Source organism: Pleurodeles waltl, chromosome 1_1 (genome assembly GCF_031143425.1).
Source record: "Pleurodeles waltl isolate 20211129_DDA chromosome 1_1, aPleWal1.hap1.20221129, whole genome shotgun sequence".
In the NCBI taxonomy this organism is placed as follows: Eukaryota; Metazoa; Chordata; class Amphibia; order Caudata; family Salamandridae; genus Pleurodeles; species Pleurodeles waltl.
Genome location: NC_090436.1, coordinates 716,113,160 through 716,140,748, shown reverse-complemented (window position 1 = coordinate 716,140,748; position 27,589 = coordinate 716,113,160).

Here is a 27,589-nt window from a genome sequence, read left to right as displayed (position 1 = left end):
AGGAGCCACAAATTTTCTTCCACCCAGCGTTCCCCCAAGTCTCCCGATAAAAATTATACCTCACTTGTGTGGGTAGGCCTAGCGCCCGCGACAGGAAACGCCCCAAAGCGCAACGTGGACACATCCAATTTTTGGAAAGAAAACGGGTGTTTTTTGCAAAGTGCCTACCTGTAGATTTTGGCCTCTAGCTCAGCCGGCACCTAGGGAAACCTACCAAACCTGTGCATTTCTGAAAACTAGAGACCTGGGGGAATCCAAGATGGGGTGACTTGTGGGGCTCGGACCAGGTTCTGTTACCCAGAATCCTTTGCAAACCTCAAAATTTGGCTAAAAAAACACATGTTCCTCAAATTTCTGTGGCAGAAAGTTCTGGAATCTGAGAGGAGCCACAAATTTCCTTCCACCCAGCGTTCCCCCAAGTCTCCCGATAAAAATGATACCTCACTTGTGTGGGTAGGCCTAGCGCCCGCGACAGGAAACGCCCCAAAGCGCAACGTGGACACATCCACATTTTTTAAAGAAAACAGAGGTGTTTTTTGCAAAGTGCCTACCTGTAGATTTTGGCCTCTAGCTCAGCCAGCACCTAGGGAAACCTACCAAACCTGTGCATTTCTGAAAACTAGAGACCTAGGGGAATCCAAGATGGGGTAACTTGTGGCGCTCGGACCAGGTTCTGTTACCCAGAATCCTTTGCAAACCTCAAAATTTGGCTAAAACAACACATGTTCCTCACATTTCTGTGGCAGAAAGTTCTGGAATCTGGGAGGAGCCACAAATTTCCTTCCACCCAGCGTTCCCCCAAGTCTCCCGATAAAAATGATACCTCACTTGTGTGGGTAGGCCTAGCGCCCGCGACAGGAAACGCCCCAAAGCGCAACGTGGACACATCCAATTTTTTTAAAGAAAATAGAGGTGATTTTTGCGAAGTGCCTATCTGTAGATTTTGGCCTCTAGCTCAGCCGGCACCTAGGGAAACCTACCAAACCTGTGCATTTCTGAAAACTAGAGACCTAGGGGAATCCAAGATGGGGTGACTTGTGGGGCTCGGACCAGGTTCTGTTACCCAGAATCCTTTGCAAACCTCAAAATTTGGCTAAAACAACACTTGTTCCTCACATTTCTGTGGCAGAAAGTTCTGGAATCTGAGAGGAGCCACAAATTTCCTTCCACGCAGCGTTCCCCCAAGTCTCCCGATAAAAATGATACCTCACTTGTGTGGGTAGGCCTAGCGCTCGCAACAGGAAACGACCCAAAGCGCAACGTGGACACATCCAAATTTTTGAAAGAAAACAGAGGTGTTTTTTGCAAAGTGCCTACCTGTAGATTTTGGCCTCTAGCTCAGCCGGCACCTAGGGAAACCTACCAAACCTGTGCATTTCTGAAAACTAGAGAGCTAGGGGAATCCAAGATAGGGTGACTTGTGGGGCTCGGACCAGGTTCTGTTACCCAGAATCCTTTGCAAACCTCAAAATTTGGCTAAAAAAACACATGTTCCTCACATTTCTGTGGCAGAAAGTTCTGCAATCTGAGAGGAGCCACAAATTTCCTTCCACCCAGTGTTCCCCCAAGTCTCCCAATAAAAATGATGCCTCACTTGTGTGGGTAGGCCTAGCGCCCGAGACAGGAAACGCCCCAATGCGCAACGTGGTCACATCCAATTTTTTGAAAGAAAACAGAGGTGTTTTTTGCAAAGTGCCTACCTGTAGATTTTGGCCTGTAGCTCAGCCAGCACCTAGGGAAACCTAACAAACCTGTGCATTTCTGAAAACTAGAGACCTAGGGGAATCCAAGATGGGGTGACTTGTGGGGCTCAGGCCAGGTTCTGTTACCCAGAATCCTTTGCAAACCTCAAAATTTGGCTAAAAAAACACATGTTCATCACATTTCTGTGGCAGAAAGTTCTGGAATCTGAGAGGAGCCACAAATTTCCTTCCACCCAGCGTTCCCCCAAGTCTCCCGATAAAAATGATACCTCACTTGTGTGGGTAGGCCTAGCGCCCGCAACAGGAAACGCCCCAAAGCGCAACTTGGACACATCCAAATTTTTGAAAGAAAACAGAGGTGTTTTTTGCAAAGTGCCTACCTGTATATTTTGGCCTCTAGCTTAGCCGGCACCTAGGGAAACCTACCAAACCTGTGCATTTCTGAAAACTAGAGACCTAGTGGAATCCAAGATGGGGTGACTTGTGGGGCTCGGACCAGGTTCTGTTACCCAGAATCCTTTGCAAACCTCAAAATTTGGCTAAAAAAACACATGTTCCTCACATTTCTGTGGTAGAAAGTTCTGGAATCTGAGAGGAGCCACAAATTTCCTTCCACCCAGCATTCCCCCAAGTCTCCCGATAAAAATGAAACCTCACTTGTGTGGGTAGGCCTAGCGCCTGCGACAGGAAACGCCCCAAAGCGCAACGTGGACACGACCAAATTTGTGAAAGAAAACAGAGGTGTTTTTTGCAAAGTGCCTACCTGTAGATTTTGGCCTCTAGATCAGCTGGCACCTAGGGAAACCTAACAAACCTGTGCATTTCTGAAAACTAGAGACCTAGGGGAATCCAAGATGGGGTGACTTGTGGGGCTCAGGCCAGGTTCTGTTACCCAGAATCCTTTGCAAACCTCAAAATTTGGCTAAAAAAACACATGTTCATCACATTTCTGTGGCAGAAAGTTCTGGAATCTGAGAGGAGCCACAAATTTCCTTCCACCCAGCGTTCCCCCAAGTCTCCCGATAAAAATGATACCTCACTTGTGTGGGTAGGCCTAGCGCCCGCAACAGGAAACGCCCCAAAGCGCAACTTGGACACATCCAAATTTTTGAAAGAAAACAGAGGTGTTTTTTGCAAAGTGCCTACCTGTATATTTTGGCCTCTAGCTTAGCCGGCACCTAGGGAAACCTACCAAACCTGTGCATTTCTGAAAACTAGAGACCTAGTGGAATCCAAGATGGGGTGACTTGTGGGGCTCGGACCAGGTTCTGTTACCCAGAATCCTTTGCAAACCTCAACATTTGGCTAAAAAAACACATGTTCCTCACATTTCTGTGGTAGAAAGTTCTGGAATCTGAGAGGAGCCACAAATTTCCTTCCACCCAGCATTCCCCCAAGTCTCCCGATAAAAATGAAACCTCACTTGTGTGGGTAGGCCTAGCGCCTGCGACAGGAAACGCCCCAAAGCGCAACGTGGACACGACCAAATTTGTGAAAGAAAACAGAGGTGTTTTTTGCAAAGTGCCTACCTGTAGATTTTGGCCTCTAGATCAGCCGGCACCTAGGGAAACCTACCAAACCTGTGCATTTCTGAAAACTAGAGACCTAGTGGAATCCAAGTTGGGGTGACTTGTGGGGCTCGGACCAGATTCTGTTACCCAGAATCCTTTGCAAACCTCAAAATTTGGCTACAAAAACAGATGTTCCTCACATTTCTGTGGTAGAAAGTTCTGGAATCTGAGAGGAACCACAAATTTCCTTTTACCCAGCATTCCCCCAAGTCTCCCGATAAAAATGAAACCTCACTTGTGTGGGTAGGCCTAGCGCCCGCGACAGGAAACGCCCCAAAGCGCAACTTGGACACATCCAAATTTTTGAAAGAAAACAGAGGTGTTTTTTGCAAAGTGCATACCTGTAGATTTTGGCCTCTAGCTCAGCCGGCACCTAGGGAAACCTACCAAACCTGTGCATTTCTGAAAACTAGAGACCTAGGGGAATCCAAGCTGGGGTGACTTGTGGGGCTCGGACCAGGTTCTGTTACCCAGAATCCTTTGCAAACCTCAAAATTTGGCTAAAAAAACACATGTTCCTCACATTTCTGTGGCAGAAAGTTCTGGAATCCGAGAGGAGCCACAAATTTCCTTCCACCCAGCGTTCCACCAAGTCTCCCGATAAAAATGATACCTCACTTGTGTGGGTAGGCCTAGCGCCCGCGACAGGAAACGCCCCAAAGCGCAACGTGGACACATCCACATTTTTTAAAGAAAACAGAGGTGTTTTTTGCAAAGTGCCTACCTGTAGATTTTGGCCTCTAGCTCAGCCAGCACCTAGGGAAACCTACCAAACCTGTGCATTTCTGAAAACTAGAGACCTAGGGGAATCCAAGATGGGGTGACTTGTGGGGCTCAGGCCAGGTTCTGTTACCCAGAATCCTTTGCAAACCTCAAAATTTGGCTAAAAAAACACATGTTCATCACATTTCTGTGGCAGAAAGTTCTGGAATCTGAGAGGAGCCACAAATTTCCTTCCACCCAGCGTTCCCCCAAGTCTCCCGATAAAAATGATACCTCACTTGTGTGGGTAGGCCTAGCGCCCGCAACAGGAAACGCCCCAAAGCGCAACTTGGTCACATCCAAATTTTTGAAAGAAAACAGAGGTGTTTTTTGCAAAGTGCCTACCTGTAGATTTTGGCCTCTAGCTCAGCCAGCACCTAGGGAAACCTACCAAACCTGTGCATTTCTGAAAACTAGAGACCTAGGGGAATCCAAGATGTGGTGACTTGTGGGGCTCAGGCCAGGTTCTGTTACCCAGAATCCTTTGCAAACCTCAAAATTTGGCTAAAAAAACACATGTTCATCACATTTCTGTGGCAGAAAGTTCTGGAATCTGAGAGGAGCCACAAATTTCCTTCCACCCAGCGTTCCCCCAAGTCTCCCGATAAAAATGATACCTCACTTGTGTGGGTAGGCCTAGCGCCTGCAACAGGAAACGCCCCAAAGCGCAACTTGGACACATCCAAATTTTTTAAAGAAAACAGAGGTGTTTTTTGCAAAGTGCCTACCTGTAGATTTTGGCCTCTAGCTCAGCCAGCACCTAGGGAAACCTACCAAACCTGTGCATTTCTGAAAACTAGAGACCTAGGGGAATCCAAGATGGGGTGACTTGTGGGGCTCAGGCCAGGTTCTGTTACCCAGAATCCTTTGCAAACCTCAAAATTTGGCTAAAAAAACACATGTTCATCACATTTCTGTGGCAGAAAGTTCTGGAATCTGAGAGGAGCCACAAATTTCCTTCCACCCAGCGTTCCCCCAAGTCTCCCGATAAAAATGATACCTCACTTGTGTGGGTAGGCCTAGCGCCCGCAACAGGAAACGCCCCAAAGCGCAACTTGGACACATCCAAATTTTTGAAAGAAAACAGAGGTGTTTTTTGCAAAGTGCCTACCTGTAGATTTTGGCCTCTAGCTCAGCCAGCACCTAGGGAAACGTACCAAACCTGTGCATTTCTGAAAACTAGAGACCTAGGGGAATCCAAGATGGGGTGACTTGTGGGGCTCAGGCCAGGTTCTGTTACCCAGAATCCTTTGCAAACCTCAAAATTTGGCTAAAAAAACACATGTTCATCACATTTCTGTGGCAGAAAGTTCTGGAATCTGAGAAGAGCCACAAATTTCCTTCCACCCAGCGTTCCCCCAAGTCTCCCGATAAAAATGATACCTCACTTGTGTGGGTAGGCCTAGCGCCCGCAACAGGAAACGCCCCAAAGCGCAACTTGGACACATCCAAATTTTTGAAAGAAAACAGAGGTGTTTTTTGCAAAGTGCCTACCTGTATATTTTGGCCTCTAGCTCAGCCGGCACCTAGGGAAACCTACCAAACCTGTGCATTTCTGAAAACTAGAGACCTAGTGGAATCCAAGATGGGGTGACTTGTGGGGCTCGGACCAGGTTCTGTTACCCAGAATCCTTTGCAAACCTCAAAATTTGGCTAAAAAAACACATGTTCCTCACATTTCTGTGGTAGAAAGTTCTGGAATCTGAGAGGAGCCACAAATTTCCTTCCACCCAGCATTCCCCCAAGTCTCCCGATAAAAATTAAACCTCACTTGTGTGGGTAGGCCTAGCGCCTGCGACAGGAAACGCCCCAAAGCGCAACGTGGACACGACCAAATTTGTGAAAGAAAACAGAGGTGTTTTTTGCAAAGTGCCTACCTGTAGATTTTGGCCTCTAGATCAGCCGGCACCTAGGGAAACCTACCAAACCTGTGCATTTCTGAAAACTAGAGACCTAGGGGAATCCAAGATGGGGTGACTTGTGGGGCTCTGACCAGGTTCTGTTACCCAGAATCCTTCGCAAACCTCAAAATGTGGCTAAAAAAACAGATGTTCCTCACATTTCTGTGGCAGAAAGTTCTGGAATCTGAGAGGAGCCACAAATTTCCTTCCACCCAGCGTTCCTCCAAGTCTCCCGATAAAAATGATACCTCACTTGTGTGGGTAGGCCTAGCGCCCGCGACAGGAAACGCCCCAAAGCGCAACTTGGACACATCCAAATTTTTGAAAGAAAACAGAGGTGTTTTTGGCAAAGGGCCTACCTGTAGATTTTGGCCTCTAGCTCAGCCGGCACCTAGGGAAACCTACCAAACCTGTGCATTTCTGAAAACTAGAGACCTAGGGGAATCCAAGATGGGGTGACTTGTGGGGCTCGGACCAGGTTCTGTTTCCCAGAATCCTTTGTAAACCTCAAAATTTGGCTAAAAAAACACATGTTCCTCACATTTCTGTGGCAGAAAGTTCTGGAATCTGAGAGGAGCCGCAAATTTTCTTCCACCCAGCGTTCCCCCAAGTCTCCCGATAAAAATGATACCTCACTTGTGTGGGTAGGCTTAGCGCCCGCGACAGGAAACGCCCCAAAGCGCAACGTGGACACATCCAATTTTTTTAAAGAAAACAGGTGTTTTTTGCAAAGTGCCTACCTGTAGATTTTGGCCTCTAGCTCAGCCGGCACCTAGGGAAACCTACCAAACCTGTGCATTTCTGAAAACTAGAGACCTAGGGGAATCCAAGATGGGGTGACTTGTGGGGCTCGGACCAGGTTCTGTTACCCAGAATCCTTTGCAAACCTCAAAATGTGGCTAAAAAAACACATGTTCCTCACATTTCTGTGGCAGAAAGTTCTGGAATCTGAGAGGAGCCACAAATTTCCTTCCACCCAGTGTTCCCCCAAGTCTCCAGATAAAAATTATACCTCACTTGTGTGGGTAGGCCTAGCGCCCGCAACAGGAAACGCCCCAAAGCGCAACGTGGTCACATCCAATTTTTTTAAAGAAAACAGAGGTGTTTTTTGCGAAGTGCCTACCTGAAGATTTTGGCCTCTAGCTCAGCCGGCACCTAGGCAAACCTACCAAACCTGTGCATTTCTGAAAACTAGAGACCTAGGGGAATCCAAGATGGGGTGACTTGTGGGGCTCGGACCAGGTTCTGTTAGCCAGAATCCTTTGCAAACCTCAAAATTTGGCTAAAAAAACACATGTTCCTCAAATTTCTGTGGCAGAAAGTTCTGGAATCTGAGAGGAGCCACAAATTTCCTTCCACCCAGCGTTCCCCGAAGTCTCCTGATAAAAATGATACTTCACTTGTGTGGGTAGGCCTAGCGCCCGCAACAGGAAACGCCCCAAAGCGCAACGTGGTCACATCCAATTTTTTGAAAGAAAACAGAGGTGTTTTTTGCGAAGTGCCTACCTGTAGATTTTGGCCTCTAGCTCAGCCGGCACCAAGGCAAACCTACCAAACCTGTGCATTTCTGAAAACTAGAGACCTAGGGGAATCCAAGATGGGGTGACTTGTGGGGCTCGGACCAGGTTCTGTTACCCAGAATCCTTTGCAAACCTCAAAATTTGGCTAAAAAAACACATGTTCCTCACATTTCTGTGGCAGAAAGTTCTGGAATCTGAGAGGAGCCACAAATTTCCTTCAACCCAGCGTTCCTCCAAGTCTCCCGATAAAAATGATAACTCACTTGTGTGGGTAGGCCTAGCGCCCGCGACAGGAAACACCCCAAAGCGCAACTTGGACACATCCAAATTTTTGAAAGAAAACAGAGGTGTTTTTTGCAAAGTGCCTACCTGTAGATTTTGGCCTCTAGCTCAGCCAGCACCTAGGGAAACCTACCAAACCTGTGCATTTCTGAAAACTAGAGACCTAGGGGAATCCAAGATGGGGTGACTTGTGGGGTTCGGACCAGGTTCTGTTACCCAGAATCCTTTGCAAACCTCAAAATTTGGCTAAAAAAACACATGTTCCTCACATTTCTGTGGCAGAAAGTTCTGGAATCTGAGAGGAGCCACAAATTTTCTTCCACCCAGCGTTCCCCCAAGTCTTCCGATAAAAATTATACCTCACTTGTGTGGGTAGGCCTAGCGCCCGCGACAGGAAACGCCCCAAAGCGCAACGTGGTCACATCCAATTTTTTGAAAGAAAACAGAGGTGTTTTTTGCGAAGTGCCTACCTGTAGATTTTGGCCTCTAGCTGAGCCGGCACCTAGGCAAACCTACCAAACCTGTGCATTTCTGAAAACTAGAGACCTAGGGGAATCCAAGATGGGGTGACTTGTGGGGCTCGGACCAGGTTCTGTTAGCCAGAATCCTTTGCAAACCTCAAAATTTGGCTAAAAAAACACATGTTCCTCAAATTTCTGTGGCAGAAAGTTCTGGAATCTGAGAGGAGCCACAAATTTCCTTCCACCCAGCGTTCCCCCAAGTCTCCCGATAAAAATGATACCTCACTTGTGTGGGTAGGCCTAGCGCCCGCGACAGGAAACGCCCCAAAGCGCAACGTGGACACATCCACATTTTTTAAAGAAAACAGAGGTGTTTTTTGCAAAGTGCCTACCTGTAGATTTTGGCCTCTAGCTCAGCCAGCACCTAGGGAAACCTACCAAACCTGTGCATTTCTGAAAACTAGAGACCTAGGGGAATCCAAGATGGGGTAACTTGTGGCGCTCGGACCAGGTTCTGTTACCCAGAATCCTTTGCAAACCTCAAAATTTGGCTAAAACAACACATGTTCCTCACATTTCTGTGGCAGAAAGTTCTGGAATCTGGGAGGAGCCACAAATTTCCTTCCACCCAGCGTTCCCCCAAGTCTCCCGATAAAAATGATACCTCACTTGTGTGGGTAGGCCTAGCGCCCGCGACAGGAAACGCCCCAAAGCGCAACGTGGACACATCCAATTTTTTTAAAGAAAATAGAGGTGATTTTTGCGAAGTGCCTACCTGTAGATTTTGGCCTCTAGCTCAGCCGGCACCTAGGGAAACCTACCAAACCTGTGCATTTCTGAAAACTAGAGACCTAGGGGAATCCAAGTTGGGGTGACTTGTGGGGCTCGGACCAGGTTCTGTTACCCAGAATCCTTTGCAAACCTCAAAATTTGGCTAAAACAACACATGTTCCTCACATTTCTGTGGCAGAAAGTTCTGGAATCTGAGAGGAGCCACAAATTTCCTTCCACGCAGCGTTCCCCCAAGTCTCCCGATAAAAATGATACCTCACTTGTGTGGGTAGGCCTAGCGCTCGCAACAGGAAACGACCCAAAGCGCAACGTGGACACATCCAAATTTTTGAAAGAAAACAAACAGAGGTGTTTTTTGCAAAGTGCCTACCTGTAGATTTTGGCCTCTAGCTCAGCCGGCACCTAGGGAAACCTACCAAACCTGTGCATTTCTGAAAACTAGAGAGCTAGGGGAATCCAAGATAGGGTGACTTGTGGGGCTCGGACCAGGTTCTGTTACCCAGAATCCTTTGCAAACCTCAAAATTTGGCTAAAAAAACACATGTTCCTCACATTTCTGTGGTAGAAAGTTCTGGAATCTGAGAGGAGCCACAAATTTCCTTCCACCCAGCATTCCCCCAAGTCTCCCGATAAAAATGAAACCTCACTTGTGTGGGTAGGCCTAGCGCCTGCGACAGGAAACGCCCCAAAGCGCAACGTGGACACGACCAAATTTGTGAAAGAAAACAGAGGTGTTTTTTGCAAAGTGCCTACCTGTAGATTTTGGCCTCTAGATCAGCCGGCACCTAGGGAAACCTACCAAACCTGTGCATTTCTGAAAACTAGAGACCTAGTGGAATCCAAGTTGGGGTGACTTGTGGGGCTCGGACCAGATTCTGTTACCCAGAATCCTTTGCAAACCTCAAAATTTGCTACAAAAACAGATGTTCCTCACATTTCTGTGGTAGAAAGTTCTGGAATCTGAGAGGAACCACAAATTTCCTTTTACCCAGCATTCCCCAAGTCTCCCGATAAAAATGAAACCTCACTTGTGTGGGTAGGCCTAGCGCCCGCGACAGGAAACGCCCCAAAGCGCAACTTGGACACATCCAAATTTTTGAAAGAAAACAGAGGTGTTTTTTGCAAAGTGCCTACCTGTAGATTTTGGCCTCTAGCTCAGCCATCACCTAGGGAAACCTACCAAACCTGTGCATTTCTGAAAACTAGAGACCTAGGGGAATCCAAGATGGGGTGACTTGTGGGGTTCGGACCAGGTTCTGTTACCCAGAATCCTTTGCAAACCTCAAAATTTGGCTAAAAAAACACATGTTCCTCACATTTCTGTGGCAGAAAGTTCTGGAATCTGAGAGGAGCCACAAATTTTCTTCCACCCAGCGTTCCCCCAAGTCTCCCGATAAAAATTATACCTCACTTGTGTGGGTAGGCCTAGCGCCCGCGACAGGAAACGCCCCAAAGCGCAACGTGGACACATCCAATTTTTGGAAAGAAAACGGGTGTTTTTTGCAAAGTGCCTACCTGTAGATTTTGGCCTCTAGCTCAGCCGGCACCTAGGGAAACCTACCAAACCTGTGCATTTCTGAAACTAGAGACCTGGGGGAATCCAAGATGGGGTGACTTGTGGGGCTCGGACCAGGTTCTGTTACCCAGAATCCTTTGCAAACCTCAAAATTTGGCTAAAAAAACACATGTTCCTCACATTTCTGTGGCAGAAAGTTCTGGAATCTGAGAGGAGCCACAAATTTCCTTCCACCCAGTGTTCCCCCAAGTCTCCCGATAAAAATGATACCTCACTTGTGTGGGTAGGCCTAGCGCCCGCAACAGGAAACGCCCCAAAGCGCAACGTGGTCACATCCAATTTTTTGAAAGAAAACAGATGTGTTTTTTGCGAAGTGCCTACCTGTAGATTTTGGCCTCTAGCTGAGCCGGCACCTAGGCAAACCTACCAAACCTGTGCATTTCTGAAAACTAGAGACCTAGGGGAATCCAAGATGGGGTGACTTGTGGGGCTCGGACCAGGTTCTGTTAGCCAGAATCCTTTGCAAACCTCAAAATTTGGCTAAAAAAACACATGTTCCTCAAATTTCTGTGGCAGAAAGTTCTGGAATCTGAGAGGAGCCACAAATTTCCTTCCACCCAGCGTTCCCCCAAGTCTCCCGATAAAAATGATACCTCACTTGTGTGGGTAGGCCTAGCGCCCGCGACAGGAAACGCCCCAAAGCGCAACGTGGACACATCCACATTTTTTAAAGAAAACAGAGGTGTTTTTTGCAAAGTGCCTACCTGTAGATTTTGGCCTCTAGCTCAGCCAGCACCTAGGGAAACCTACCAAACCTGTGCATTTCTGAAAACTAGAGACCTAGGGGAATCCAAGATGGGGTAACTTGTGGCGCTCGGACCAGGTTCTGTTACCCAGAATCCTTTGCAAACCTCAAAATTTGGCTAAAACAACACATGTTCCTCACATTTCTGTGGCAGAAAGTTCTGGAATCTGGAGGAGCCACAAATTTCCTTCCACCCAGCGTTCCCCCAAGTCTCCCGATAAAAATGATACCTCACTTGTGTGGGTAGGCCTAGCGCCCGCGACAGGAAACGCCCCAAAGTGCAACGTGGACACATCCAATTTTTTTAAAGAAAATAGAGGTGATTTTTGCGAAGTGCCTACCTGTAGATTTTGGCCTCTAGCTCAGCCGGCACCTAGGGAAACCTACCAAACCTGTGCATTTCTGAAAACTAGAGACCTAGGGGAATCCAAGATGGGGTGACTTGTGGGGCTCGGACCAGGTTCTGTTACCCAGAATCCTTTGCAAACCTCAAAATTTGGCTAAAACAACACTTGTTCCTCACATTTCTGTGGCAGAAAGTTCTGGAATCTGAGAGGAGCCACAAATTTCCTTCCACGCAGCGTTCCCCCAAGTCTCCCGATAAAAATGATACCTCACTTGTGTGGGTAGGCCTAGCGCTCGCAACAGGAAACAACCCAAAGCGCAACGTGGACACATCCAAATTTTTGAAAGAAAACAGAGGTGTTTTTTGCAAAGTGCCTACCTGTAGATTTTGGCCTCTAGCTCAGCCGGCACCTAGGGAAACCTACCAAACCTGTGCATTTCTGAAAACTAGAGAGCTAGGGGAATCCAAGATAGGGTGACTTGTGGGGCTCGGACCAGGTTCTGTTACCCAGAATCCTTTGCAAACCTCAAAATTCGCTAAAAAAACACATGTTCCTCACATTTCTGTGGCAGAAAGTTCTGCAATCTGAGAGGAGCCACAAATTTCCTTCCACCCAGTGTTCCCCCAAGTCTCCCGATAAAAATGATGCCTCACTTGTGTGGGTAGGCCTAGCGCCCGCGACAGGAAACGCCCCAATGCGCAACGTGGTCACATCCAATTTTTTTAAAGAAAACAGAGGTGTTTTTTGCAAAGTGCCTACCTGTAGATTTTGGCCTCTAGCTCAGCCAGCACCTAGGGAAACCTAACAAACCTGTGCATTTCTGAAAACTAGAGACCTAGGGGAATCCAAGATGGGGTGACTTGTGGGGCTCAGGCCAGGATCTGTTACCCAGAATCCTTTGCAAACCTCAAAATTTGGCTAAAAAAACACATGTTCATCACATTTCTGTGGCAGAAAGTTCTGGAATCTGAGAGGAGCCACAAATTTCCTTCCACCCAGCGTTCCCCCAAGTCTCCCGATAAAAATGATACCTCACTTGTGTGGGTAGGCCTAGCGCCCGCAACAGGAAACGCCCCAAAGCGCAACTTGGACACATCCAAATTTTTGAAAGAAAACAGAGGTGTTTTTTGCAAAGTGCCTACCTGTATATTTTGGCCTCTAGCTTAGCCGGCACCTAGGGAAACCTACCAAACCTGTGCATTTCTGAAAACTAGACACCTAGTGGAATCCAAGATGGGGTGACTTGTGGGGCTCGGACCAGGTTCTGTTACCCAGAATCCTTTGCAAACCTCAAAATTTGGCTAAAAAAAACACATGTTCCTCACATTTCTGTGGTAGAAAGTTCTGGAATCTGAGAGGAACCACAAATTTCCTTCCACCCAGCATTCCCCCAAGTCTCCCGATAAAAATGAAACCTCACTTGTGTGGGTAGGCCTAGCGCCTGCGACAGGAAACGCCCCAAAGCGCAACGTGGACACGACCAAATTTGTGAAAGAAAACAGAGGTGTTTTTTGCAAAGTGCCTACCTGTAGATTTTGGCCTCTAGATCAGCCGGCACCTAGGGAAACCTACCAAACCTGTGCATTTCTGAAAACTAGAGACCTAGTGGAATCCAAGATGGGGTGACTTGTGGGGCTCGGACCAGATTCTGTTACCCAGAATCCTTTGCAAACCTCAAAATTTGGCTACTAAAACAGATGTTCCTCACATTTCTGTGGTAGAAAGTTCTGGAATCTGAGAGGAACCACAAATTTCCTTTTACCCAGCATTCCCCCAAGTCTCCCGATAAAAATGAAACCTCACTTGTGTGGGTAGGCCTAGCGCCCGCGACAGGAAACGCCCCAAAGCGCAACTTGGACACATCCAAATTTTTGAAAGAAAACAGAGGTGTTTTTTGCAAAGTGCATACCTGTAGATTTTGGCCTCTAGCTCAGCCGGCACCTAGGGAAACCTACCAAACCTGTGCATTTCTGAAAAGTAGAGACCTAGGGGAATCCAAGCTGGGGTGACTTGTGGGGCTCGGACCAGGTTCTGTTACCCAGAATCCTTTGCAAACCTCAAAATTTGGCTAAAAAAACACATGTTCCTCACATTTCTGTGGCAGAAAGTTCTGGAATCCGAGAGGAGCCACAAATTTCCTTCCACCCAGCGTTCCACCAAGTCTCCCGATAAAAATGATACCTCACTTGTGTGGGTAGGCCTAGCGCCCGCGACAGGAAACGCCCCAAAGCGCAACGTGGACACATCCACATTTTTTAAAGAAAACAGAGGTGTTTTTTGCAAAGTGCCTACCTGTAGATTTTGGCCTCTAGCTCAGCCAGCACCTAGGGAAACCTACCAAACCTGTGCATTTCTGAAAACTAGAGACCTAGGGGAATCCAAGATGGGGTGACTTGTGGGCTCAGGCCAGGTTCTGTTACCCAGAATCCTTTGCAAACCTCAAAATTTGGCTAAAAAAACACATGTTCATCACATTTCTGTGGCAGAAAGTTCTGGAATCTGAGAGGAGCCACAAATTTCCTTCCACCCAGCGTTCCCCCAAGTCTCCCGATAAAAATGATACCTCACTTGTGTGGGTAGGCCTAGCGCCTGCAACAGGAAACGCCCCAAAGCGCAACTTGGACACATCCAAATTTTTTAAAGAAAACAGAGGTGTTTTTTGCAAAGTGCCTACCTGTAGATTTTGGCCTCTAGCTCAGCCAGCACCTAGGGAAACCTACCAAACCTGTGCATTTCTGAAAACTAGAGACCTAGGGGAATCCAAGATGGGGTGACTTGTGGGGCTCAGGCCAGGTTCTGTTACCCAGAATCCTTTGCAAACCTCAAAATTTGGCTAAAAAAACACATGTTCATCACATTTCTGTGGCAGAAAGTTCTGGAATCTGAGAGGAGCCACAAATTTCCTTCCACCCAGCCTTCCCCCAAGTCTCCCGATAAAAATGATACCTCACTTGTGTGGGTAGGCCTAGCGCTCGCAACAGGAAACGCCACAAAGCGCAACTTGGACACATCCAAATTTTTGAAAGAAAACAGAGGTGTTTTTTGCAAAGTGCCTACCTGTAGATTTTGGCCTCTAGCTCAGCCAGCACCTAGGGAAACCTACCAAACCTGTGCATTTCTGAAAACTAGAGACCTAGGGGAATCCAAGATGGGGTGACTTGTGGGGCTCAGGCCAGGTTCTGTTACCCAGAATCCTTTGCAAACCTCAAAATTTGGCTAAAAAAACACATGTTCATCACATTTCTGTGGCAGAAAGTTCTGGAATCTGAGAAGAGCCACAAATTTCCTTCCACCCAGCGTTCCCCAAGTCTCCCGATAAAAATGATACCTCACTTGTGTGGGTAGGCCTAGCGCCCGCAACAGGAAACGCCCCAAAGCGCAACTTGGACACATCCAAATTTTTGAAAGAAAACAGAGGTGTTTTTTGCAAAGTGCCTACCTGTATATTTTGGCCTCTAGCTCAGCCAGCACCTAGGGAAACCTACCAAACCTGTGCATTTCTGAAAACTAGAGACCTAGGGGAATCCAAGATGGGGTGACTTGTGGGGTTCGGACCAGGTTCTGTTACCCAGAATCCTTTGCAAACATCAAAATTTGGCTAAAAAAAACACATGTTCCTCACATTTCTGTGGCAGAAAGTTCTGGAATCTGAGAGGAGCCACAAATTTTCTTCCACCCAGCGTTCCCCCAAGTCTCCCGATAAAAATTATACCTCACTTGTGTGGGTAGGCCTAGCGCCCGCGACAGGAAACGCCCCAAAGCGCAACGTGGACACATCCAATTTTTGGAAAGAAAAACGGGTGTTTTTTGCAAAGTGCCTACCTGTAGATTTTGGCCTCTAGCTCAGCCGGCACCTAGGGAAACCTACCAAACCTGTGCATTTCTGAAAACTAGAGACCTGGGGGAATCCAAGATGGGGTGACTTGTGGGGCTCGGACCAGGTTCTGTTACCCAGAATCCTTTGCAAACCTCAAAATTTGGCTAAAAAAACACATGTTCCTCACATTTCTGTGGCAGAAAGTTCTGGAATCTGAGAGGAGCCACAAATTTCCTTCCACCCAGTGTTCCCCCAAGTCTCCCGATAAAAATGATACCTCACTTGTGTGGGTAGGCCTAGCGCCCGCAACAGGAAACGCCCCAAATCGCAACGTGGTCACATCCAATTTTTTTAAAGAAAACAGAGGTGTTTTTTGCGAAGTGCCTACCTGTAGATTTTGGCCTCTAGCTGAGCCGGCACCTAGGCAAACCTACCAAACCTGTGCATTTCTGAAAACTAGAGACCTAGGGGAATCCAAGATGGGGTGACTTGTGGGGCTCGGACCAGGTTCTGTTAGCCAGAATCCTTTGCAAACCTCAAAATTTGGCTAAAAAAACACATGTTCCTCAAATTTCTGTGGCAGAAAGTTCTGGAATCTGAGAGGAGCCACAAATTTCCTTCCACCCAGCGTTCCCCCAAGTCTCCCGATAAAAATGATACCTCACTTGTGTGGGTAGGCCTAGCGCCCGCGACAGGAAACGCCCCAAAGCGCAACGTGGACACATCCACATTTTTTAAAGAAAACAGAGGTGTTTTTTGCAAAGTGCCTACCTGTAGATTTTGGCCTCTAGCTCAGCCAGCACCTAGGGAAACCTACCAAACCTGTGCATTTCTGAAAACTAGAGACCTAGGGGAATCCAAGATGGGGTAACTTGTGGCGCTCGGACCAGGTTCTGTTACCCAGAATCCTTTGCAAACCTCAAAATTTGGCTAAAACAACACATGTTCCTCACATTTCTGTGGCAGAAAGTTCTAGAATCTGGGAGGAGCCACAAATTTCCTTCCACCCAGCGTTCCCCCAAGTCTCCCGATAAAATGATACCTCACTTGTGTGGGTAGGCCTAGCGCCCGCGACAGGAAACGCCCCAAAGCGCAACGTGGACACATCCAATTTTTAAAAGAAAATAGAGGTGATTTTTGCGAAGTGCCTACCTGTAGATTTTGGCCTCTAGCTCAGCCGGCACCTAGGGAAACCTACCAAACCTGTGCATTTCTGAAAACTAGAGACCTAGGGGAATCCAAGATGGGGTGACTTGTGGGGCTCGGACCAGGTTCTGTTACCCAGAATCCTTTGCAAACCTCAAAATTTGGCTAAAACAACACTTGTTCCTCACATTTCTGTGGCAGAAAGTTCTGGAATCTGAGAGGAGCCACAAATTTCCTTCCACGCAGCGTTCCCCCAAGTCTCCCGATAAAAATGATACCTCACTTGTGTGGGTAGGCCTAGCGCTCGCAACAGGAAACGACCCAAAGCGCAACGTGGACACATCCAAATTTTTGAAAGAAAACAGAGGTGTTTTTTGCAAAGTGCCTACCTGTAGATTTTGGCCTCTAGCTCAGCCGGCACCTAGGGAAACCTACCAAACCTGTGCATTTCTGAAAACTAGAGAGCTAGGGGAATCCAAGATAGGGTGACTTGTGGGGCTCGGACCAGGTTCTGTTACCCAGAATCCTTTGCAAACCTCAAAATTTGGCTAAAAAAACACATGTTCCTCACATTTCTGTGGCAGAAAGTTCTGCAATCTGAGAGGAGCCACAAATTTCCTTCCACCCAGTGTTCCCCCAAGTCTCCCGATAAAAATGATGCCTCACTTGTGTGGGTAGGCCTAGCGCCCGCGACAGGAAACCCCCCAATGCGCAACGTGGTCACATCCAATTTTTGAAAGAAAACAGAGGTGTTTTTTGCAAAGTGCCTACCTGTAGATTTTGGCCTCTAGCTCAGCCAGCACCTAGGGAAACCTAACAAACCTGTGCATTTCTGAAAACTAGAGACCTAGGGAATCCAAGATGGGGTGACTTGTGGGGCTCAGGCCAGGTTCTGTTACCCAGAATCCTTTGCAAACCTCAAAATTTGGCTAAAAAAACACATGTTCATCACATTTCTGTGGCAGAAAGTTCTGGAATCTGAGAGGAGCCACAAATTTCCTTCCACCCAGCGTTCCCCAAGTCTCCCGATAAAAATGATACCTCACTTGTGTGGGTAGGCCTAGCGCCCGCAACAGGAAACGCCCCAAAGCGCAACTTGGACACATCCAAATTTTTGAAAGAAAACAGAGGTGTTTTTTGCAAAGTGCCTACCTGTATATTTTGGCCTCTAGCTTAGCCGGCACCTAGGGAAACCTAACAAACCTGTGCATTTCTGAAAACTAGAGACCTAGGGGAATCCAAGATGGGGTGACTTGTGGGGCTCAGGCCAGGTTCTGTTACCCAGAATCCTTTGCAAACCTCAAAATTTGGCTAAAAAAACACATGTTCATCACATTTCTGTGGCAGAAAGTTCTGGAATCTGAGAGGAGCCACAAATTTCCTTCCACCCAGCATTCCCCCAAGTCTCCCGATAAAAATGAAACCTCACTTGTGTGGGTAGGCCTAGCGCCTGCGACAGGAAACGCCCCAAAGTGCAACGTGGACACGACCAAATTTGTGAAAGAAAACAGAGGTGTTTTTTGCAAAGTGCCTACCTGTAGATTTTGGCCTCTAGATCAGCCGGCACCTAGGGAAACCTACCAAACCTGTGCATTTCTGAAAACTAGAGACCTAGTGGAATCCAAGATGGGGTGACTTGTGGGGCTCGGACCAGGTTCTGTTAGCCAGAATCCTTTGCAAACCTCAAAATTTGGCTAAAAAAACACATGTTCCTCAAATTTCTGTGGCAGAAAGTTCTGGAATCTGAGAGGAGCCACAAATTTCCTTCCACCCAGCGTTCCCCCAAGTCTCCCGATAAAAATGATACCTCACTTGTGTGGGTAGGCCTAGCGCCCGCGACAGGAAACGCCCCAAAGCGCAACGTGGACGCATCCACATTTTTTAAAGAAAACAGAGGTGTTTTTTGCAAAGTGCCTACCTGTAGATTTTGGCCTCTAGCTCAGCCAGCACCTAGGGAAACCTACCAAACCTGTGCATTTCTGAAAACTAGAGACCTAGGGGAATCCAAGATGGGGTAACTTGTGGCGCTCGGACCAGGTTCTGTTACCCAGAATCCTTTGCAAACCTCAAAATTTGGCTAAAACAACACATGTTCCTCACATTTCTGTGGCAGAAAGTTCTGGAATCTGGGAGGAGCCACAAATTTCCTTCCACCCAGCGTTCCCCCAAGTCTCCCGATAAAAATGATACCTCACTTGTGTGGGTAGGCCTAGCGCCCGCGACAGGAAACGCCCCAAAGCGCAACGTGGACACATCCAATTTTTTTAAAGAAAATAGAGGTGATTTTTGCGAAGTGCCTATCTGTAGATTTTGGCCTCTAGCTCAGCCGGCACCTAGGGAAACCTACCAAACCTGTGCATTTCTGAAAACTAGAGACCTAGGGGAATCCAAGATGGGGTGACTTGTGGGGCTCGGACCAGGTTCTGTTACCCAGAATCCTTTGCAAACCTCAAAATTTGGCTAAAACAACACTTGTTCCTCACATTTCTGTGGCAGAAAGTTCTGGAATCTGAGAGGAGCCACAAATTTCCTTCCACGCAGCGTTCCCCCAAGTCTCCCGATAAAAATGATACCTCACTTGTGTGGGTAGGCCTAGCGCTCGCAACAGGAAACGACCCAAAGCGCAACGTGGACACATCCAAATTTTTGAAAGAAAACAGAGGTGTTTTTTGCAAAGTGCCTACCTGTAGATTTTGGCCTCTAGCTCAGCCGGCACCTAGGGAAACCTACCAAACCTGTGCATTTCTGAAAACTAGAGAGCTAGGGGAATCCAAGATAGGGTGACTTGTGGGGCTCGGACCAGGTTCTGTTACCCAGAATCCTTTGCAAACCTCAAAATTTGGCTAAAAAAACACATGTTCCTCACATTTCTGTGGCAGAAAGTTCTGCAATCTGAGAGGAGCCACAAATTTCCTTCCACCCAGTGTTCCCCCAAGTCTCCCGATAAAAATGATGCCTCACTTGTGTGGGTAGGCCTAGCGCCCGCGACAGGAAACGCCCCAATGCGCAACGTGGTCACATCCAATTTTTTGAAAGAAAACAGAGGTGTTTTTTGCAAAGTGCCTACCTGTAGATTTTGGCCTCTAGCTCAGCCAGCACCTAGGGAAACCTAACAAACCTGTGCATTTCTGAAAACTAGAGACCTAGGGGAATCCAAGATGGGGTGACTTGTGGGGCTCAGGCCAGGTTCTGTTACCCAGAATCCTTTGCAAACCTCAAAATTTGGCTAAAAAAACACATGTTCATCACATTTCTGTGGCAGAAAGTTCTGGAATCTGAGAGGAGCCACAAATTTCCTTCCACCCAGCGTTCCCCCAAGTCTCCCGATAAAAATGATACCTCACTTGTGTGGGTAGGCCTAGCGCCCGCAACAGGAAACGCCCCAAAGCGCAACTTGGACACATCCAAATTTTTGAAAGAAAACAGAGGTGTTTTTTGCAAAGTGCCTACCTGTATATTTTGGCCTCTAGCTTAGCCGGCACCTAGGGAAACCTACCAAACCTGTGCATTTCTGAAAACTAGAGACCTAGTGGAATCCAAGATGGGGTGACTTGTGGGGCTCGGACCAGGTTCTGTTACCCAGAATCCTTTGCAAACCTCAAAATTTGGCTAAAAAAACACATGTTCCTCACATTTCTGTGGTAGAAAGTTCTGGAATCTGAGAGGAGCCACAAATTTCCTTCCACCCAGCATTCCCCCAAGTCTCCCGATAAAAATGAAACCTCACTTGTGTGGGTAGGCCTAGCGCCTGCGACAGGAAACGCCCCAAAGTGCAACGTGGACACGACCAAATTTGTGAAAGAAAACAGAGGTGTTTTTTGCAAAGTGCCTACCTGTAGATTTTGGCCTCTAGATCAGCCGGCACCTAGGGAAACCTACCAAACCTGTGCATTTCTGAAAACTAGAGACCTAGTGGAATCCAAGATGGGGTGACTTGTGGGGCTCGGACCAGGTTCTGTTAGCCAGAATCCTTTGCAAACCTCAAAATTTGGCTAAAAAAACACATGTTCCTCAAATTTCTGTGGCAGAAAGTTCTGGAATCTGAGAGGAGCCACAAATTTCCTTCCACCCAGCGTTCCCCCAAGTCTCCCGATAAAAATGATACCTCACTTGTGTGGGTAGGCCTAGCGCCCGCGACAGGAAACGCCCCAAAGCGCAACGTGGACACATCCACATTTTTTAAAGAAAACAGAGGTGTTTTTTGCAAAGTGCCTACCTGTAGATTTTGGCCTCTAGCTCAGCCAGCACCTAGGGAAACCTACCAAACCTGTGCATTTCTGAAAACTAGAGACCTAGGGGAATCCAAGATGGGGTAACTTGTGGCGCTCGGACCAGGTTCTGTTACCCAGAATCCTTTGCAAACCTCAAAATTTGGCTAAAACAACACATGTTCCTCACATTTCTGTGGCAGAAAGTTCTGGAATCTGGGAGGAGCCACAAATTTCCTTCCACCCAGCGTTCCCCCAAGTCTCCCGATAAAAATGATACCTCACTTGTGTGGGTAGGCCTAGCGCCCGCGACAGGAAACGCCCCAAAGCGCAACGTGGACACATCCAATTTTTTTAAAGAAAATAGAGGTGATTTTTGCGAAGTGCCTATCTGTAGATTTTGGCCTCTAGCTCAGCCGGCACCTAGGGAAACCTACCAAACCTGTGCATTTCTGAAAACTAGAGACCTAGGGGAATCCAAGATGGGGTGACTTGTGGGGCTCGGACCAGGTTCTGTTACCCAGAATCCTTTGCAAACCTCAAAATTTGGCTAAAACAACACTTGTTCCTCACATTTCTGTGGCAGAAAGTTCTGGAATCTGAGAGGAGCCACAAATTTCCTTCCACGCAGCGTTCCCCCAAGTCTCCCGATAAAAATGATACCTCACTTGTGTGGGTAGGCCTAGCGCTCGCAACAGGAAACGACCCAAAGCGCAACGTGGACACATCCAAATTTTTGAAAGAAAACAGAGGTGTTTTTTGCAAAGTGCCTACCTGTAGATTTTGGCCTCTAGCTCAGCCGGCACCTAGGGAAACCTACCAAACCTGTGCATTTCTGAAAACTAGAGACCTAGTGGAATCCAAGATGGGGTGACTTGTGGGGCTCGGACCAGGTTCTATTACCCAGAATCCTTTGCAAACCTCAAAATTTGGCTAAAAAAACACATGTTCCTCACATTTCTGTGGTAGAAAGTTCTGGAATCTGAGAGGAGCCACAAATTTCCTTCCACCCAGCATTCCCCCAAGTCTCCCGATAAAAATGAAACCTCACTTGTGTGGGTAGGCCTAGCGCCTGCGACAGGAAACGCCCCAAAGTGCAACGTGGACACGACCAAATTTGTGAAAGAAAACAGAGGTGTTTTTTGCAAAGTGCCTACCTGTAGATTTTGGCCTCTAGATCAGCCGGCACCTAGGGAAACCTACCAAACCTGTGCATTTCTGAAAACTAGAGACCTAGTGGAATCCAAGATGGGGTGACTTGTGGGGCTCGGACCAGGTTCTGTTAGCCAGAATCCTTTGCAAACCTCAAAATTTGGCTAAAAAAAACACATGTTCCTCAAATTTCTGTGGCAGAAAGTTCTGGAATCTGAGAGGAGCCACAAATTTCCTTCCACCCAGCGTTCCCCCAAGTCTCCCGATAAAAATGATACCTCACTTGTGTGGGTAGGCCTAGCGCCCGCGACAGGAAACGCCCCAAAGCGCAACGTGGACACATCCACATTTTTTAAAGAAAACAGAGGTGTTTTTTGCAAAGTGCCTACCTGTAGATTTTGGCCTCTAGCTCAGCCAGCACCTAGGGAAACCTACCAAACCTGTGCATTTCTGAAAACTAGAGACCTAGGGGAATCCAAGATGGGGTAACTTGTGGCGCTCGGACCAGGTTCTGTTACCCAGAATCCTTTGCAAACCTCAAAATTTGGCTAAAACAACACATGTTCCTCACATTTCTGTGGCAGAAAGTTCTGGAATCTGGGAGGAGCCACAAATTTCCTTCCACCCAGCGTTCCCCCAAGTCTCCCGATAAAAATGATACCTCACTTGTGTGGGTAGGCCTAGCGCCCGCGACAGGAAACGCCCCAAAGCGCAACGTGGACACATCCAATTTTTTTAAAGAAAATAGAGGTGATTTTTGCGAAGTGCCTATCTGTAGATTTTGGCCTCTAGCTCAGCCGGCACCTAGGGAAACCTACCAAACCTGTGCATTTCTGAAAACTAGAGACCTAGGGGAATCCAAGATGGGGTGACTTGTGGGGCTCGGACCAGGTTCTGTTACCCAGAATCCTTTGCAAACCTCAAAATTTGGCTAAAACAACACTTGTTCCTCACATTTCTGTGGCAGAAAGTTCTGGAATCTGAGAGGAGCCACAAATTTCCTTCCACGCAGCGTTCCCCCAAGTCTCCCGATAAAAATGATACCTCACTTGTGTGGGTAGGCCTAGCGCTCGCAACAGGAAACGACCCAAAGCGCAACGTGGACACATCCAAATTTTTGAAAGAAAACAGAGGTGTTTTTTGCAAAGTGCCTACCTGTAGATTTTGGCCTCTAGCTCAGCCGGCACCTAGGGAAACCTACCAAACCTGTGCATTTCTGAAAACTAGAGAGCTAGGGGAATCCAAGATAGGGTGACTTGTGGGGCTCGGACCAGGTTCTGTTACCCAGAATCCTTTGCAAACCTCAAAATTTGGCTAAAAAAACACATGTTCCTCACATTTCTGTGGCAGAAAGTTCTGCAATCTGAGAGGAGCCACAAATTTCCTTCCACCCAGTGTTCCCCCAAGTCTCCCGATAAAAATGATGCCTCACTTGTGTGGGTAGGCCTAGCGCCCGCGACAGGAAACGCCCCAATGCGCAACGTGGTCACATCCAATTTTTTGAAAGAAAACAGAGGTGTTTTTTGCAAAGTGCCTACCTGTAGATTTTGGCCTCTAGCTCAGCCAGCACCTAGGGAAACCTAACAAACCTGTGCATTTCTGAAAACTAGAGACCTAGGGGAATCCAAGATGGGGTGACTTGTGGGGCTCAGGCCAGGTTCTGTTACCCAGAATCCTTTGCAAACCTCAAAATTTGGCTAAAAAAACACATGTTCATCACATTTCTGTGGCAGAAAGTTCTGGAATCTGAGAGGAGCCACAAATTTCCTTCCACCCAGCATTCCCCCAAGTCTCCCGATAAAAATGAAACCTCACTTGTGTGGGTAGGCCTAGCGCCTGCGACAGGAAACGCCCCAAAGTGCAACGTGGACACGACCAAATTTGTGAAAGAAAACAGAGGTGTTTTTTGCAAAGTGCCTACCTGTAGATTTTGGCCTCTAGATCAGCCGGCACCTAGGGAAACCTACCAAACCTGTGCATTTCTGAAAACTAGAGACCTAGTGGAATCCAAGATGGGGTGACTTGTGGGGCTCGGACCAGGTTCTGTTAGCCAGAATCCTTTGCAAACCTCAAAATTTGGCTAAAAAAACACATGTTCCTCAAATTTCTGTGGCAGAAAGTTCTGGAATCTGAGAGGAGCCACAAATTTCCTTCCACCCAGCGTTCCCCCAAGTCTCCCGATAAAAATGATACCTCACTTGTGTGGGTAGGCCTAGCGCCCGCGACAGGAAACGCCCCAAAGCGCAACGTGGACACATCCACATTTTTTAAAGAAAACAGAGGTGTTTTTTGCAAAGTGCCTACCTGTAGATTTTGGCCTCTAGCTCAGCCAGCACCTAGGGAAACCTACCAAACCTGTGCATTTCTGAAAACTAGAGACCTAGGGGAATCCAAGATGGGGTAACTTGTGGCGCTCGGACCAGGTTCTGTTACCCAGAATCCTTTGCAAACCTCAAAATTTGGCTAAAACAACACATGTTCCTCACATTTCTGTGGCAGAAAGTTCTGGAATCTGGGAGGAGCCACAAATTTCCTTCCACCCAGCGTTCCCCCAAGTCTCCCGATAAAAATGATACCTCACTTGTGTGGGTAGGCCTAGCGCCCGCGACAGGAAACGCCCCAAAGCGCAACGTGGACACATCCAATTTTTTTAAAGAAAATAGAGGTGATTTTTGCGAAGTGCCTATCTGTAGATTTTGGCCTCTAGCTCAGCCGGCACCTAGGGAAACCTACCAAACCTGTGCATTTCTGAAAACTAGAGACCTAGGGGAATCCAAGATGGGGTGACTTGTGGGGCTCGGACCAGGTTCTGTTACCCAGAATCCTTTGCAAACCTCAAAATTTGGCTAAAACAACACTTGTTCCTCACATTTCTGTGGCAGAAAGTTCTGGAATCTGAGAGGAGCCACAAATTTCCTTCCACGCAGCGTTCCCCCAAGTCTCCCGATAAAAATGATACCTCACTTGTGTGGGTAGGCCTAGCGCTCGCAACAGGAAACGACCCAAAGCGCAACGTGGACACATCCAAATTTTTGAAAGAAAACAGAGGTGTTTTTTGCAAAGTGCCTACCTGTAGATTTTGGCCTCTAGCTCAGCCGGCACCTAGGGAAACCTACCAAACCTGTGCATTTCTGAAAACTAGAGAGCTAGGGGAATCCAAGATAGGGTGACTTGTGGGGCTCGGACCAGGTTCTGTTACCCAGAATCCTTTGCAAACCTCAAAATTTGGCTAAAAAAACACATGTTCCTCACATTTCTGTGGCAGAAAGTTCTGCAATCTGAGAGGAGCCACAAATTTCCTTCCACCCAGTGTTCCCCCAAGTCTCCCGATAAAAATGATGCCTCACTTGTGTGGGTAGGCCTAGCGCCCGCGACAGGAAACGCCCCAATGCGCAACGTGGTCACATCCAATTTTTTGAAAGAAAACAGAGGTGTTTTTTGCAAAGTGCCTACCTGTAGATTTTGGCCTCTAGCTCAGCCAGCACCTAGGGAAACCTAACAAACCTGTGCATTTCTGAAAACTAGAGACCTAGGGGAATCCAAGATGGGGTGACTTGTGGGGCTCAGGCCAGGTTCTGTTACCCAGAATCCTTTGCAAACCTCAAAATTTGGCTAAAAAAACACATGTTCATCACATTTCTGTGGCAGAAAGTTCTGGAATCTGAGAGGAGCCACAAATTTCCTTCCACCCAGCGTTCCCCCAAGTCTCCCGATAAAAATGATACCTCACTTGTGTGGGTAGGCCTAGCGCCCGCAACAGGAAACGCCCCAAAGCGCAACTTGGACACATCCAAATTTTTGAAAGAAAACAGAGGTGTTTTTTGCAAAGTGCCTACCTGTATATTTTGGCCTCTAGCTTAGCCGGCACCTAGGGAAACCTACCAAACCTGTGCATTTCTGAAAACTAGAGACCTAGTGGAATCCAAGATGGGGTGACTTGTGGGGCTCGGACCAGGTTCTGTTACCCAGAATCCTTTGCAAACCTCAAAATTTGGCTAAAAAAACACATGTTCCTCACATTTCTGTGGTAGAAAGTTCTGGAATCTGAGAGGAGCCACAAATTTCCTTCCACCCAGCATTCCCCCAAGTCTCCCGATAAAAATGAAACCTCACTTGTGTGGGTAGGCCTAGCGCCTGCGACAGGAAACGCCCCAAAGTGCAACGTGGACACGACCAAATTTGTGAAAGAAAACAGAGGTGTTTTTTGCAAAGTGCCTACCTGTAGATTTTGGCCTCTAGATCAGCCGGCACCTAGGGAAACCTACCAAACCTGTGCATTTCTGAAAACTAGAGACCTAGTGGAATCCAAGATGGGGTGACTTGTGGGGCTCGGACCAGGTTCTGTTAGCCAGAATCCTTTGCAAACCTCAAAATTTGGCTAAAAAAACACATGTTCCTCAAATTTCTGTGGCAGAAAGTTCTGGAATCTGAGAGGAGCCACAAATTTCCTTCCACCCAGCGTTCCCCCAAGTCTCCCGATAAAAATGATACCTCACTTGTGTGGGTAGGCCTAGCGCCCGCGACAGGAAACGCCCCAAAGCGCAACGTGGACACATCCACATTTTTTAAAGAAAACAGAGGTGTTTTTTGCAAAGTGCCTACCTGTAGATTTTGGCCTCTAGCTCAGCCAGCACCTAGGGAAACCTACCAAACCTGTGCATTTCTGAAAACTAGAGACCTAGGGGAATCCAAGATGGGGTAACTTGTGGCGCTCGGACCAGGTTCTGTTACCCAGAATCCTTTGCAAACCTCAAAATTTGGCTAAAACAACACATGTTCCTCACATTTCTGTGGCAGAAAGTTCTGGAATCTGGGAGGAGCCACAAATTTCCTTCCACCCAGCGTTCCCCCAAGTCTCCCGATAAAAATGATACCTCACTTGTGTGGGTAGGCCTAGCGCCCGCGACAGGAAACGCCCCAAAGCGCAACGTGGACACATCCAATTTTTTTAAAGAAAATAGAGGTGATTTTTGCGAAGTGCCTATCTGTAGATTTTGGCCTCTAGCTCAGCCGGCACCTAGGGAAACCTACCAAACCTGTGCATTTCTGAAAACTAGAGACCTAGGGGAATCCAAGATGGGGTGACTTGTGGGGCTCGGACCAGGTTCTGTTACCCAGAATCCTTTGCAAACCTCAAAATTTGGCTAAAACAACACTTGTTCCTCACATTTCTGTGGCAGAAAGTTCTGGAATCTGAGAGGAGCCACAAATTTCCTTCCACGCAGCGTTCCCCCAAGTCTCCCGATAAAAATGATACCTCACTTGTGTGGGTAGGCCTAGCGCTCGCAACAGGAAACGACCCAAAGCGCAACGTGGACACATCCAAATTTTTGAAAGAAAACAGAGGTGTTTTTTGCAAAGTGCCTACCTGTAGATTTTGGCCTCTAGCTCAGCCGGCACCTAGGGAAACCTACCAAACCTGTGCATTTCTGAAAACTAGAGAGCTAGGGGAATCCAAGATAGGGTGACTTGTGGGGCTCGGACCAGGTTCTGTTACCCAGAATCCTTTGCAAACCTCAAAATTTGGCTAAAAAAACACATGTTCCTCACATTTCTGTGGCAGAAAGTTCTGCAATCTGAGAGGAGCCACAAATTTCCTTCCACCC